Genomic DNA, 17,034 nt, shown 5'->3' on the forward strand with positions numbered 1-17,034 from the left:
TTGGCTTCATTACGTTGTCAAGTCAAACAATTATTTCATTAATGGTTGTTAACAATTCTATGCACTTAAAGCTTATTTTATGGCTGTTAAAGAAAAGTCATCATCATCATCTCCTCCTACGTCTATTGACGCAAATGGTGTCGGTTAGATTTTGCCAATCGTCTCTATCTTGAGCTTTTAAATCAATATTTCTCCAGTCATCATCTCTCGCTTCACACTTTATATTCTTCAGCCATGTAGGCCTGGGTCTTCCAACTCTTTTAGTGCCCAGTTGGAAGTTTCGGGAGTACAAAGAGCATGCCCAAACCATCCCCATCTACCAATCATCTCCAAATAGGGTTAACAATGATTACGATATAATGCCGATGTGCTAAAAGCTTTCCGATTATTTCAGCTAGAAGATGGCTTACCCTTGCCTAGTTCTATGCATTAATAATCCCCTGATACCACTGTCAGAGGTATGGACATTTTGAAAAAGATTTCAAGTTTAAGATTGATGATAAAGTCTGCAGTAGATGTACAGAAAAAAAATCCACCAAAGAATGTGATTCGCAACAGGTAATATGTACAAACTGCACTAAGCTGTAAATGATATGCTGGAAATGATGTATGAAAACAAACGTGGTATTTTAATATCATTTAATCTTAGTGCTACTTTTGATACAGTTGGGCACATGAAATGCTACTAAATGATCTACGGTACATTGGTATTGAAGATCCAGCTTTTGAATCCCTGAAAGACTACTTGATTCACAGAAATTACTGTGTGCAAATTGGAAACTCTTATTCATCATATTATGAACCTTTAAACAGAAGGGTGCCTCAAGGGAGTGAACAGGGCCCAATCCTATTCTGCATCGATACTATTTGCATGAGTGAAGTTCAAACTATTTGCAGATGATACACAATTTTACTTCTCCTTAAATGATATAGAAATAGACATAAATAACAACTCTGTCCCGATATCTAGTAAAGTTTGTTTCTGAACCAATATCTAGTAAAGTTCATGATCTAGGCATGTCTCTTGACTGTAGCTTGTCTTCAAATGCCCAAATAAATAATGTAGTAAAAACTGCTAGTTATCATCTTAAAAACATTGCTTTTACAAAGATGTAGCCTACCTGGAGGAACATTCTGTAAAGAAACTTGTGATAATTTGTGTTATTACCAGGATTGACAACTGTAACTCCATCTACTACAATTTACCAAAAGTGCAACTTAAGAAATTAGAAAACATAATAAACAGAGAAGCAAGAGTGATTAAAGGTATCCCACCCCGAGAAAGGATCGATCCTACAATTATTGATTTATACTGGCTGCCTATTAAAGGGAAAATTGAGTTTAAGATATCAGAACTGGACGTCCAAAATATATGAGAAAATTGCTACATATTGTGCGGCCAACAAATCATGTTGTAGAGAGGTTAGTTACAGATGGTTTCAAATTATTGGAACCTGGATATATGTCTACTGTAGGCTCTGGAGCTTTTAAATATGCACACCCAAGAATATACAATAAGCACCCACTAGACATCCGAAAGGCTGAAGATATTAAGGATTTAAAGGGGAAACTGAGGACTTTCTTGTTCTTTAGGTGCTTCAATAGTGTGGATTTGACAATAAACGAGCAACATGTAGTGAGAAATGTTGAATGCTTCACTTTACTTACTTTGATGTCTGCTTTTCCGGTCCCATACAGCAGGAGAATCCCACTCTCTACAGGAACGAACATGATAAAATTATTGTGAAGCTCCAGTGGAGAGTATGGTTCCCCTACTGTATGGGACCAGAAAAGCAGCCCTGAAAGTAAAGTAAAGTAAGTAAAGTAAAGTAAAGTACCATTTTTTCTTTTGCGATGTTGTACATACATGAATAACATTGAGTGTACTGTGGGCCTGCCTCAGATAAGTGTCCATTATTATTCACAACAAAGGCTGCTTTGTCTAATACGAGACTGAAAAGGCTCTCAAATCGAAAACTTCAGCAATCAATGTGAAGACAGACATAATCTCTAGTGAAATGGAGTGTTTATTATCCTTTTGGATAGAAAAATAGACACATGAACGAATTCCTACAAGTCAAATACTTATTCAAGAGAATGCTAAGCCTAAGTCTTTGTTTGAGGACTTGTGTAAAAATATCTGAGTGAAAAGAACACTCCATTTGTCACGAGTCACAGATGGTTCAATTGCTTCAATAAGTGCTTTATCTTACACAATATTAAAATCCAAGCAGAACCAGCTGCTGCTGATATCGTTGCTGTTGAAAAATTTCCTTAAACCTTAAAAAAAATCATATATAAATATCAAATTCCTTGTAAGTGAATCTGAAATAGATTTGCCTCTACCTACACTAACATCAGTTGTATGCAGATGGATCAAGACCCAATGCTCTCCCTCAATCACGGCCTTTTATGGAAAATTTATGTGTGTGGAATAATTCTGAGAAGATCTCCCTGTAACAGATATCCTGAACCCTCCCTGGGGATTGGAAAGCCAGCAGTCCTGCGCCAACAGATCAGAAAACTGTTGTGTTATGATTCGTCAACCATTACGTGATGAACACTTGTTCTATATTAACTTTGTCATTACCAATACCCCGTTAGTGTTCAGTTGCTACACCTACCATGGGATAGTACACTGTAACTGAGAGTGCTGAACAATAATTAGAGTAAAGACAAAAATGCAAGAGCGTGATTGGGAAGTAAAGTTTATGGATTACCGGCAGGCCTCACTTTAGAACTGGATAAGAGGGACGGCTCACTTCAGCAGCACAGATAAAAATGTAAAAGACACTTATAATCGTATGTTTATAGCAAACACATTTAAAATTTAAAGTTTTTTTCACCAGAAAATCTTTGGGGCAAAATAGCTTGAGGTAAATTGTATTTATATTTCCTCTGAGACATAAATCCAAAGAAGTCTATAAAACAAACAAAGTATTTCATATTATTTTCAAGGGGTTTTCCGATGATTAAATTTAGACTCTTAGTAGCCTACCATTTGCAAGACAAATGAAAATTAGGAGAATTAGTTAGAATCAATTATCACTTTAACCTATCCTATGTATTTATTACAAAATGTAGGCCTGCACTAATTTTGTAAGGCCAACTTAACAAAATGTATAAAATAGGAACCAGTTTATATTATATACTATACTCTAGTGCAATTAAATATAAATTGAGCATGCGATTATTCTGTAAAAAGGGTTTTAGTAAAAAAAAAAAACAATGGACATGAAATGTTACAAAAATAATCATTAAGATGTACATGAAACACGTGGTTATTCCATAAGAAAGCGGTCAGTCAAAAACAGTGAAAATTAAATATAAAGGAAATAACCTTTAAAAGACAAATAAGACACGTGGTTATTCTGTAAGTAAGGGGTTACTTAATGGTAAAATGAAATATAATGAGAATAACCTACAACATACGACTAAAACAAGGGGTTATTCCGTATACAAGAGAGATCAAAATCAGTAACAATGATAAATGATGGGAATAGACATATAGCAACAAATATAGCAATTAAGGTTACAGAAACTTCTGCATGCCCGCCCGAATATTAATAGATGAAATATGAATATACCTAAATAACCTAAATAAAAACACCTAGACATTCCTTTAGCTAAGGGGGAAATGTGGCCATATAGGCACCTTGGTCGACTCACATTTACAGAAAGATATCCCACAGTCCAAGTTGTTGCTCAAGTCTTCCAAAGTTCCAAAGGGAAAGATTTCTGGGTGTTCTGTTGTAGTTTTGGCCTCCATCCTGGTGACTTGTGATCCTATTTCCTGTCGAGGACTTTAATTGGGAAGCCCTTCTACTGCCATTCTGTTGTTTTATGGGGTTCTTTTGTTTGAAGAATATGTGAGAATGTTATTAGAAGGTCATTCGGAATGGGGCAAAGATTTTATTGACACTTGCTTTGCTTTATAGCAATGAGGTGGTGCTAAAATAAAAGGGAGGCCTTGTGTAGCCTATACACATAAATTTAATGGGATGAGGAGGGAACTCCGCCTCTCTCGGGATCAATCAAATAGGCTATTTGAAACGGACTACTCATCACTTGGCAGGGATTTTCAAATAGGTGAAGGCAGATATGCTTTGGATGTCTTAGCCTACACAAAACTTGAAGTACCCCGATGGATAAAAAAAATCGGGAATAATCTCTTTGCAGAAGAAGGCATTTAGAAATAGGCTTACAAAGAATACAAGGAGTAAGCCTGTGACTCCTGAGAAATATACCTGCAAATAAAACCTAACTCTCTGGTAAATACACTAATTGTGTGAAAATAAAAGAATTGCAAGAGGCTTTGCATATCAGACTTTGAAATTCTTAAATTCACACGGACTTGGAATTAAGCAGAGAGATGTAAATAAAATAGATGTAAGGATTTGAGAATAATTCATCCTGGAATACAATGCTTAAGGAAACAAGAACCATAAAACATTAAAACATTTCATATGGATATCAAAGGCAATGTTCTGGATATCCTACCTGTGTGATGTCACGAACATCAAAGGGTGTTAATGTGAGATGAAGGGTTAATTGGAAAACAGAAGGAAAAGGGTAGCTAAAATAGATCCGGGAAAAGAGAAATAACAACAGAAAAGTTGAATAAAGGTAAAGTGTGAGGATAAATCTTAACACTTTCTATAAGCACCGTAATTTCAAGCTAACATGGGACAGGTGCAGAGACAAACATGGTAAAATCAGTAGTAGCTGAATACTTGGGTGCCCATATGAAGAAAACAACCAAGACAGCGCTCCAGGATGATGGTATCACCCCTCTGAAAAAAAAAACATAGTCTTCCCAAGAAAGAATTTACCACTTTTACTAGAAGCCTTGGTTGTTGTAGACCTCGATGTTGTGGGAGCAAACAGTTAGGTTGTAACTGAGAGGCGAGGTGAATGCAATTGAACTTTATTAAACAAATATCGAGCTTAAATACCAGGACTTGCAAGCAAGAACGTCACAAGAATTCAAACAAAATTAGAAAAGAGCTATCAGGTTCATACAAGTTGGTTTATTAACAGTGCAGGGAAGAGCAAGTGATAAGATGAAAAAAGAAAAGAAAAATAGAAACTGTTACAGTGTACGAGCATAAATGAAGTGGTGATTTGACGGTAAGGGCGTGAGGAAGCTCTGAATGGCTGCTACCTTCTCAGGGAGGGGATGGACTCCTTTAGGAGTGATGTGGTGCCCTAAGAACGATACTTCGTTGGTGCCAAAGGTACACTTGTCATACCGGTACAAGGCCGTTTTGTTGAAGGCCGTCGAGCACGATGTGTATGTGATGAATGCGTTCCCCTATGGAGTAAGAGAACACAAATATGTTGTCCACATAACATATACAGAAGGGGAGGTTCCTAAGATTTCATCTATGAGATGTTGAAAAGTGACCCCAGCATTACGAAGGCCAAAACAGGAGTGATTGAAGCTGTATGTACCGAAGGGGGTGGTGATGGCAGTCTTGGGGATGTCTTCTGTGTTCATGGTTTCCTGATTGTACCCCTTCAGGAGGTCGAGCATGGAGAGAAAACCTTCATTTTGTGCAAGTAGGAGGTCACGTCAGCGATGTTTGGGAGGGGATAGTGATCCGGTTCTGTCTGTATGTTCAAATGCCTTTAATCCCCACACGGACGCAGGGAGCCATCTTTCTTCAGGATGGTGTGTAAGCGTTTGTTTAGCAGCTGCCAAACAATCCAGTGACAGACGCCTGAATCTGGCAAACACTAGGGCCCGTCATTTTGATATGGTGATAAATACAATATTTGGCTGGAACTGCGGGTGCTTGATGAAGTTATGGACGGAAGATTTCTGGGTACGACGTGAGGAGGTGGGTGTAGCCATCCATGGGTGCATTAATGTGGAGAGCAAGGTCGGGGGGCGGGGGTGTCGGGTTGAAGAGGTGTGGATGAGTAAGAGTCTGCATTGAGCAGCCGTCAGTGAGCGATATCAAATAGAAGGTGGTAATGTGAGAGGAAATCTGCACCCAGGATTGGCAATGTGACATCAGCAATGAGAATCTTCCAGTGATATTTTGTGCTTCCAAACGATAATGTGAGGCTCTCGTAACTGTAAGTGGGTAGCCACTTGGCGGACTATGGTAGATTGAGACAGATTTTGTAGTGTCCTGGTGGGTGGCCTTGGCAGAAGAGAACGGCAAGCACCTTTGTCTACCAAAAATCGCTCACCCGTACATGTATCATATGAAAAGAAAAGATTAGTGACCGGGGAAGCCACAACCACAAGCGATGACTTACATGTTTTTGGCCACTGGCAACCGTTCAAACATTTCTTCGCAGTAGCCCCGACTTTGGAGTGGTAGCAGCATAACTGAGCCTGATGGGCATCAGTAAGTGACTGAAGAAGTCGTTGGTTGGGGTGTGAGTGAATGGTGGGTGATGCCTGAGTAGTTGCTGCTCTGGGACGTTACAGGGTGGCCATCTGTGTCCTACCACATTCATGTCAGCTTTGGTTGAAGTTGAATAGTTGTCCTCTTCGTCAGGAGTGGGGGCGTCGATGGAGGTCTTGAAGGTGGTGAAGTTGCTGTCCATAAGGGCTTCGACTTTGGTCTTCAGGTCCTTCATGGGCAAAATATCAACATTGGGTATGGCAGCTCGTACAGGTTCGTGTAAGCGTCGAACCGAAATAGCACAGAGTAAGTCCACATTACGAGGAGAGCCGTTTGCGGCAGGTTGCAGGCGAGCGATACTGGTCATTTCCCTGAAGGTGAGCGAGGCCTTTTGATCCCCAACGATTGTTGAGAGAGCTGAAAATGGTTAGCTATTCGGGCAGCTGGCAATGGCGAGTGCTGCCCCAGGAGGTATTTTTTGAGGGTGTTGTACACTATTGGGGTGTAATCTTGCTCGCAAAGCCAATAGGAGATTTCCGGGGAAAGTATCCTTGGGGATCCCCATGAGAACAAAATCTGCTTTGGAGCTCTACTGATTTATGCCCTTGATGCAAAAGTAGACTTCAGCACGCTGAAACCAGGTGAATGCTTCTCCGCTGGCAATAGGCAGCAGTTTCATTTTTTCCGGCATGTGCTGAAGAGGCAGGCTCTCTAGGTGGTATCTTTAAACAGTTGGGCACAGTGGTGAAGGGACAGGAGGCAGGGAACGGACAATCTGTTGGTCACCAATGTGCAAGCGAGCAGTTAGGTTGTAACTGAGAGGTGAGATGATTGCAACTGAACTTTATAAAACAAACTTCGAGCTTAAATACCAGGACTTGCGAGCAAGAACATCACAAAAATTCTAACAAAATTAGACTTGAGCTATCAGGTTCATACAAGTTAGTTTATTAACAGTACAGGGAAGAACAAGTGATAAGATAAAAAAAACAAAACTATTACAGTGTACAAGTGTATGAAAGATGTGTGATAATATGTAGATGTTCTAGCTGGTACTCTCTTCATGGATGTGAATAATGTAGTTGTGCGTGCAGTGGAATGCCTGCTCATCATAAACGATCAGGAACTTATCCATTACAGTACCTAAACAAAACCACGCAGCATCTGGCTGTAAGGAAGGCACAAGCTTATACAGTATATGCACCACCATAAATTAGTACCATTTGGCCTGGGGGATATGTTGAAGTGGAAGTTCCTACTGCCTTAGCAAATAATGAAGTCTTAGCCTCAGAACTGAGGACAAAAGCCAAGTATACACCATATTGGCCTCTCTTCTCCATTGTAGATTGGAAGATAAGGTTACCAAGCCTCTAACAAGAATCTCAAATTCTACAAATACAGGAACACTTTGGTCAAGCCTTACGTGTATCTGACCCGGACATCAAAGATCCTGATGACATCCCACAGTGACACGACAGTTTTTAGAGCATCACCTCCTCTGTGATAAAGAAATCCAAAGAAATTTCACTAGCGATATACTTGACCGAGGAAACATTCTGTCTGATGACTTAAAAAAGTAATTCACTAGAATTCTCATGATGAACAGCTCTGTCTTCGATCCTGTAACCACAGGATGTAACAATGCTACGGGACAATTTGGAGGAATAAGGCTACAGCACATGAAAGATAAGGTAGTAGAACTTCATGATGCCTTTAATAGACTGTTAAAACAAGGAGTTTTTTTCAGACACGAAGAAGCAGATACCCTCATAGAGTATTTGAATCCATTATTCCTCATCAAAAACCAACAAGATGGCTTCAGACTTGTAACTGCAGTTGCTGAAGTGGGAAGGTTTTGGAAACCACCATCTTCACTTATGCTGGATGTGGACAATAGTCTCTCATCCATAGCTCGTTGTAAGCATATAGTAATAACCAACAATGCAAGTTCCTTTTCCCTGATCCCCGGCTCCAGGACATCAATGAAGTATTGTGGTGTATTTACACCATTCAAAGACGTTCTGGTTTACACTAGGTCTACCATTGGAATGCCTGGCTTAGAGACTGCTTTTGGAGAATTGATGAACAGAAATTTTAGGGAGTTTCTATAAGAAGGAGTTATTGCAAATTTCACAGATTACTTATATTTTGGTGGAGATACCTCATCAGAACTATTGAACAGCCGGTAACGTGTTCTTCAAGCTCTGGATAAGTGTAGTTTGAAACTTTCAGCACACAAGACCATCATATGTCTCCTGTCAACTTCCATTCTGGGCTGGATATTGCAACAAGGTATTATCTAGACAAGCCCCCCATATATTTTCTTCCCTCTTCCTGGCAAAGTCACTAACTACAGTGAAGGGACTCCGCTTCAACATAAATACGTACAAAGTATTAGGTCATATACTCCTTCGTTGCAGTACCTTCATGGACGCATAGATAATGCACTTGAACTAACTAGCAAGTTGGTATGGTCAGATGATTTTCTTCAGCATTCACAAAGTGTCTAAAAGTACTTGAAAACCACAAGTCCATTACACTTCATCACACAGATGACCAACTGTAGATTGTCATAGATAGATCTGTCAAACAGTGTGGCATAGGGAGTGTAATGTTCAGTATATGGCTCACAGGCAAAAGATTCCCTATGTAGAGTTCTGCTGCACAAAACCAAATCTCATTAGGTTTACTTGGCTCCAATGTGAAATAGAAGCTTTGGGAATGACAGGACCAATTAAACACTTCGCACTTATATTGTCCAATCGTGCCACAGGAAATATATCCTCATGGATAGTAAGCCCTGCATGCAAGAATTTTCCAAACATTGCAGGATGAGTTCTCAAGTCCATAAGTATCCTCATTCCTTGCCACAGCCAGCTGATACAAGGGGACCATTTAATGCCTGAGTGGAATGTTCATCTAGGTACTTCCTTATAAAAGCAATGTTTCTAAGATGATAATCAGCAGTCTTTACTACATTAATTAATTAGATATTGAAAGACAAGTTACACTGACGACATACGCCTAGATTACGAACTTTACTAGATATTGGGGAAGAGTTGTTATTTATGTTTATTTGAACATCACTTAGGTTTCTTGCGCTGTTTTTCTTTCCAACCGCCACAAACTTAGTTTAATTTTCATTTAGTTTTAGTTGTTTGATTGTCATCCATTCCCCAACACTAGCAAGAATTTGGTTTGGAGTTTCAGAAGTGTCGACTATATTATTTATAGAGAGGTAAAATTGTGTATCATCTACAAATAGTTTGAACTTCACTCCATACCTTCGTAGTATTTTGAACATACCAATAGTATAGATACAGAACAAGATTTGGCCCAGTAAACTCCCCTGAGGTACCCATCGGTTTAAAGGTTTATATGATGAATAAGAGTTTCCAATTTGCACACAGTAATTTCTGTCAATCAAGTAGTCTTTTAGGTATTCAAAAGCTTGATCTTCAATACCAATGAACCGTAGATAATTTGTAGCAGTTCATGCACTAGGGTCAAGTAATTAAAATACAACATTTCTTTTTTCATCCATCATTTCCAGCATATCATTTACAACAGAACAGATAACTGTCTCCGTAAAGTATAATTTTCTGTAAGAAGACTGATTGTCTGACAAAGCTTCCATTTCTTCTAAGTGACTAATTAGTAGTCCAAGAATTATGTATTCTAACACTTTTGAAGTAAAGGATAGATTCGAAATAGGTCTATATGAGCCTAATTCTTGATATTCTAGAGCACTTTTAAGAACTGGTGTGACTATAACCATTTTCTCAGATTTTGAAAACTTACAGTCATTGTATTTGCTCTTCTCGTAATTATTCCAGCTATACTAGAACAGTTTCTCTCTCCAGTTACTTCAGTTATTAGCATTGGATCGATCACTCAGTTTGTTTTATTTGCTCTCTTGATAATCATAGTGACATTGTCTTATGTTATATCTTTGAATCTCTTTAATTTTATCTTTGTATCTGGTGTAGCACTGTGGTGTGAATTGGTGACTGTGACTGCTGGCGTTTGTATGCTTGCTTGGCAACATTGAGTCTCTAACACTGTACTGGCTTGGCCAATACCTTGCCACAACTTTAAGCCGAATAAAGCCAACGTTCCAGCAACTGTGTTTGGTATTCCACAATTTATTCGGCTTCATATTCACCATGGACAAGTTTCTGGGGCCCAGCCCGATTGACGTGGACCCAGAATCAGCCGATGCGGAGGACAAATGGATTATGTGGCATTATAACTTTAAGGCGATCTGTGCGGCCATCAACCCGGACTTAAATCCAGATAAATTAGCCTTGCTTCGTGCTCACGTATCTTGTAAACTGTTTAAGATAATTAAAAGTACCACCACATATGCCGCTGCCATAAGCCTGTTGAAGGCTAGATTTGTGAAACAGAAAAGTGAGGGGTTTGCCAGATACAAATTAGCCACCTGCAAGCAACAGAGTGGTGAGACTCTATATGCTTTTTTTGGATAACCTCAAAGGTCTGGCCTCGGAATGTAGCTTCACTGATTGTACAGCCACTCAGGCTGAAGAACTGGCCATCAGAGATTCATATATCACAAGTATGGCATCTAATGAAATCCGAGAGAGACTGTTAGAGAACTTATCCTTGGACTTATCCACAGCTGTGAAACAAGCCCGTGAACTGGAAATGGCTCAACTGCACTCAGCGTCTTATGCAAGTGAAACCAATACCACAGTGGCAGCATTGATAGATAATCAGGCAAAACCCGAAACGGATCCCAACAGTTTTCTGATCGAAATGAGTGACTCCCCGAATCCAAGTGAGTGTGCTGCCGCCGTCAGCGGTCAGAGGTGCTTCTTTTGTGGAGGATCCCTACATCCCAGAGCCCACTGAAAGAAAGCCTCATGTTCCAACTCTCAGAAGGTAAGTTATTATGCTTGTGTCTGCAAGTCGCAAAGAAAACGATGGAACAATAATGGTATATCAACTAACTCTAATCTTGTAGCTGGAACAGTCCCAGACAACCTCCCACAGTCCATCCCTGCTTCCATAACAGGGGCCACTGTGGCTGCAGCTTACCCTGCACTACGAAGTGTTTACAGAACTGTCCTACCTGTAGAACTGAATGGAGGCGAGGCCCTGGACAGGCTGGTCGACACTGGAGCATTTAAAAGCTTTATAGATGCCAAAGTAGCTAAGGCTATGAACTCAGTGACTCGTTCTTCAGCCTGCAGCATAACCATGGCTAATGCCAAACAGACAATGAAATTTAACAAGTGTTGCAATTACGATTTAACCGTAAGTGGAAGAGTATACCCTGAGTTCTGTCTGCACTTGATGGATGATTGCGTGGCTCCAGTCGTTTTGGGACACGACTTCCTACAGTCACACAAGCAAGTCAGCGTAGACTTTGGTGGGACGCTACCGCCTTTGGAGCTAAGCATCCAGTCACCTTGTGCTCTGATAGTGGCTCAAATTAAACCAGAAGGTATTCCAAAGAGGACTCCGAGTTCATCAAGAAAGAAGTAAAAAGGCTGCTAGAGGAGGGCATCATCACACCGAGTCGCATTTCGTGGAGAGCTCAAGTGGTAGTCGTCGATCAGTGTGATAAGAAAAGACTGGTTATAGATTACTCTTAAACCATAAATAGATTCACCAACCTAATTGCTTATCCGGTTCCAGGGATCACTGAGATGATTGAGAAAATTTCTACTTACCGCTACTTCAGCTCCATAGACTTGAAGGCAGCATATCATCAAATACCATTGAACATGACTGATCGGAAATTCACGGCATTCGAAGCGGATGGAAGGCTGTTCGGATTCACGAGTTTGCCTTTTGGAGTTAGCAACGGGGCTACCTGTTTTCAGCAAGTTCTCGACGAAATTATTGGTAAGGAACAACTAGAGGGTACGTTCGCCTACATAGATGACATCACGGTCTGCGGTCACACACGTGAAGAACACGACAGAAATCTGAAATGCTTTCAAGAAACTGCATTGAAGTATGGACTTACCATAAATGACAAGAAAAGTGTTTATGCTCAAACATCAATCTCAATTTTGGGCCATGTAGTGAATGATCACCAAGTCCTACCTGACCCGGAAAGAATGCGTTCGTTGCTGGATTTGTTGCTGAACTTGACTGTTATTGGCTCTCGTTTTGTTTGCTCTATCCATACCCCTAAGGTGGGAAGAATTGAGTACTTTTAATCATTTAATTACCATTGCATCATACGTTTAAAGTTAACACTGATTATTTACTCATCTTAATGCTTCCGTGAAACATTGACTGTGGGTTCAACTTTCCCCAAATTCACATTCATGCATAACTTTAACTCGATTGATTTTAATTAACGCTAACAGCATTTTGTTAACTTTAAATAGACGTTGATGTGAAGAACGACTTCACTCTTTATTCATCCAGTAAGCTTATCTCGTCCGTACTAACCAGTAGTTGAATCACATTTGCCGGAACTAACCCCATTCCCTTTTTTCTGTCTTCTATCCCCAGGGTGTGAAGAATTTTTCTTCACTCTTCTTCTTTCATTTGTATTTTTGGCTCTCCTAATAATACTGTAGCTACCCCTTAAACGTTCTCTCCTACATCAAGTTTTCTTTAACGAAACATCGAGAGAAATATTTTAAATCGACTAAACTTGACAGTTGCATACGCTATGTTCATGACGTCACAGCGAATATACGCACAGCAAAGGGCCTTAACCCGGCTTATGTTGGTTCTTTCCTAAAACTATGTAGGTCGAGATAAATTACTAGACTGATTTGAATATAATTTTCAATACTGCTGAATTGAATGCATCTTTTATTTCTCAATACCAATTAATGTTTGTTAATTTTAAGATGTATGCCCATCGCACCAGCCCATTGCTGATTCTCACCTTAACTATTAATTTTTAGCAAGCCAGAATAGGTAGGATTCTTGTATATACAAACTCCCCTAGAGCAGCAAGATTTCTTTAAAGTATTTAGTACAAAATCCTGCCTCCTATGAATTCCTTGCAACAATATATTGCCCTGTCCTAAAGTCCCGATATGGCATCTCCACTGGATTACCTTGCACACGATGACTCTCACCTGTCTGGAAAGGTGAAGCGAGGTGATCCCTCTCAACTTTAACCTTAGCCCATTCGTTTGGAAGTCGCCATGACCGACTGACCTGGTTGTCAGTTAAGCTGTGCACCTCTGGCTTACCCCCCCTCCCTCTTCCCAAAACTCGACTCACAGAGAAGTCCTGTCGGTCGGAGAAATAGAGAAGAAGAAGAGCCTGGTAAACCTTAATTGCTAAAATGAGAATTTTTGGGGTGAGCCAGTCAAGAGTGCAAAGTGCCAACTTGTGCAACATTCCGGTCAACAGGCATTAAAGGCAAAGAACTGTCTTCCAAGGAGTGCAGGTACCATATTGTGGCCACTTAGTTATTCCCCCATTTTTTAGTTTAGCTTAGACTAATTTTAACTTGATAGGGCAATCTGGCTATTACATAATTCGGACTGTGTGCGGTGGGATTGTGTGTATATATTTTTTCGATATCATTTTTGCTTTTGAGACTAGCACAGTCTCTGGGTCACATGGGCCACATGTCCGACCCAATTTTGATTATTAATTATTGCAGACCACGTGTCTAACCAATGATTTTTCATTATTTTGAATTGCTTTTTATTTTGACAACATTTTTGTGTTTGTTAAGATGTCCGTTTTCTTTTAATGTAAATTTGTGAGATAAATCAATATTAGGTTAATTAAACCTCCTTCGTATTTTTGCTCCCTCATTTATTTCAATGTGCAAATTATGAATATTTGATCACGGTACAGAATACCCGATATTTGAAAGGAGTAAGCCTAAGTAAGTCTATAAGTGGTTTCAGCGAGGAACTTTGAATTAATATATCTGCTTCGAAGGTAAAGATCCATATCTTTAACTTTTAAACTTTACTTTACATCACTGCTCCCATTTTTGTTATTGTCTCTATAATTACATTAACATAAGATACCTATCCAGCATCTCACTGGGGTCACTTGGACGGAATCGAAACAGAGCCTGAGAGTGCAAGATGACTATAGACCTGACAAAGCTAGAGTAGGCCATAATTTACTTTTATTTTCACGTGTGGAGTTCTCCGGCCTCTGGATAGTAAAATTTCCCCCCTTTTGTATTTAAGAGTGACGGTTAGTAAACTGTGGCAGTAAAGTTATTAGCAGGGTGTTTGTGCCCCGATTGTAAGTGCTCATTATCCTCCCCTGTTGATCTTTGTTGTGGCCTGACTGGTAACGTCTCTGCCTGGTGTTTGCCAGTCAGGGGTTCGAGTCCCGCTCAGACTCACTAGTGCCATTAGTGTCTGCAACCTTACCATCCTTGTGAGCTGAGGTTGTGGGGGGGGGGAGCCTATAGGTCTATCTGCCGAGTCATCAGCAGCCAATGCCTGGCCCTCCCTGGTCCTAGCTTTGGTGGAGAGGAGGCTTGGGCACTGATCATATAATATATGGTCAGTCTCTAGGGCATTGTCCTGCTTGCTATGGCAAAGTCACTGTCCCTTACCTCTGCCATTCAAGAGCGACCTTTAAACCTTTAAACTGCCGTAGGGAGACTTTCCTGGAATAAGTTCCCACTCAAACACTTAATTAAATAAAAGAATCTCCACACGAGTGGTCCTTCGAACCGGATCTTTTACCTTTGACTTGTGAAGCATTAACATAATTAATCTGCTTGATTAAGCATATAGTAACTCGCTATATCACTTACCCACACGCACCAGTCAGTTCGTCGAATGTAGAATGGCCAGACTTTAATTGGGAAGAGAAATTTGTATTCATTATGATAATTTTGTATCGACCACGCGTCAAAGGAAAAAACTACGTAGTCAGGTTAATATGTTGCTTGAATGTTCTCTACAGAAAGACTAGAATTTGTCGTAGGAACTTCGCTTTGTCTTGAATCCGTTCACCCACGTGTTGTGGTGGGTTCCACTTGTAGCCAGAAAGTTCTAAGCTACTTGAACTGAGGTTTTTGTTCAGATGCCCGTGTACTGCTCAACTAGAACACCGGTGTACTCGTTCCGTCAACTAATTTTGCTAATTTAGCATCTAATTTGTAACATTTTGTACCTTGGTCTACCTTCTTTTGTGTCGTTTACCTTCCCTAACTAACCGTAACTATTCTAACTAACGTTCCTCGTATACCTAGCACGTGTCCTTGTCCTACAGAGCGAATTGGCGCAACATAATTTTAAGTCTTCTTACAAGTAACGTAGAAACTTAATTTCACCAATTCCATTTCATTCCACGTGTTTGTTCCGAGATGGCGGATCTTGTTTACAACCCAAACTAAAGGGTGCATAATTCTTGTTTTCTACCGTATGTAAATTACTGCGTGTAGTTCCATTTAATTTCCTTTAGCGAGGAGAATTTTTATTTTGTCCTTTAGCGAGGATATTTTTGTTTTACCTCCACGTGAGGGAAATTTCATTTTTGTTTAGGCTCTACGAGAGTGCACTTTAATAATTAAGTTGTTGCCTCGTGCGCCCATTTATTTTTTGAAATTCACGGCTGCCTCAGTGCGCCCGTAATCGTGAAACCGTCACAACAACAGTATCAGCATCGACCTGTTATTTTAACTTTTAACTTCAATTTCTGCATTCATAAGCCCATGTGCTTTCTAATATGTTTTACTTTCAAGAAATTTAATTCAGTCATTTATCGCCATGTGCGTATGTAATTCCTTTTAGTAAATTTTTGTCACGTGACCTGGGCATCGTCTGCTTTGTTGGGCCCGGTCAGTTTGAATTTCGAGTAAATTCACGAGTTACATTTGTTTTTTGTCCATTTGACTTTTTCCCTCATCATGAGTAATTATGAATTTTAACTTATCACGCTAGTAAATTTGTAAAATTTAATTTTTACGTTCTTTTGAAAATTCAGATTTGTCCTTTGTTTTGGTTTACGAAGCCCTTCATCAAATGTGGTCAATCCAAGATGGCGGACTTCGTTTGTAACGTAAACATCCCTCCACCACCTAAGGCGGAAACGCTCATCCCCGAGGATATTAACGCTCGGCTTAATGAACAGGAATTAACATTCAACTTTGTTTGTGAGGACACAGACCTAGCACTTCATGCTATTGCTTCAGTAGATTTTCCTAACATGGGTCCTGAAGCCATTAATCATTTTAAAACCCTAATTGATAAAGTAAGAGATGAACTCTGCAATTAGAAGAATTTTTGGAGATGTCATTACGACCATCCCATTGTTAAATTAAATTATCCCGTGCTTGCTGCCTACTCAAGTAGAATTGAAATTGCTTTTAATAGCCTCATGGCTCATCCCAATTTAGTAATTAAAGCTAATCAGTCTTGTTCTTCTTTGAGGACGACACCTTCTGGGACACGTCCCTTTGTAAAAGCCATTAACAGTCCCCTAGTTGTAACTTCTAACGTCTCGGCAGTCAAGCACAATGCAATTAATTTTGTATCAGTTCCCCAACCTGTTCAATCGTCACATTTCAATACTAAGTTGCCAACACGGATACGATTAGTAATTTTGTGTCAGTCCTACCTGATCCGTTCTCATCTCCAAACCTTAAGCCGCCAGCGTTTGATCGACCTCAACCCCCTTTGTCTTTACCGCCGGTAACAGTCCGTCCCGTAGGAGAACCCATTCAATGTCTCACAAATACCAC

The sequence above is a fragment of the Palaemon carinicauda genome, chromosome 21, assembly GCF_036898095.1.
Source record: "Palaemon carinicauda isolate YSFRI2023 chromosome 21, ASM3689809v2, whole genome shotgun sequence".
Lineage (NCBI taxonomy): Eukaryota > Metazoa > Arthropoda > Malacostraca > Decapoda > Palaemonidae > Palaemon > Palaemon carinicauda.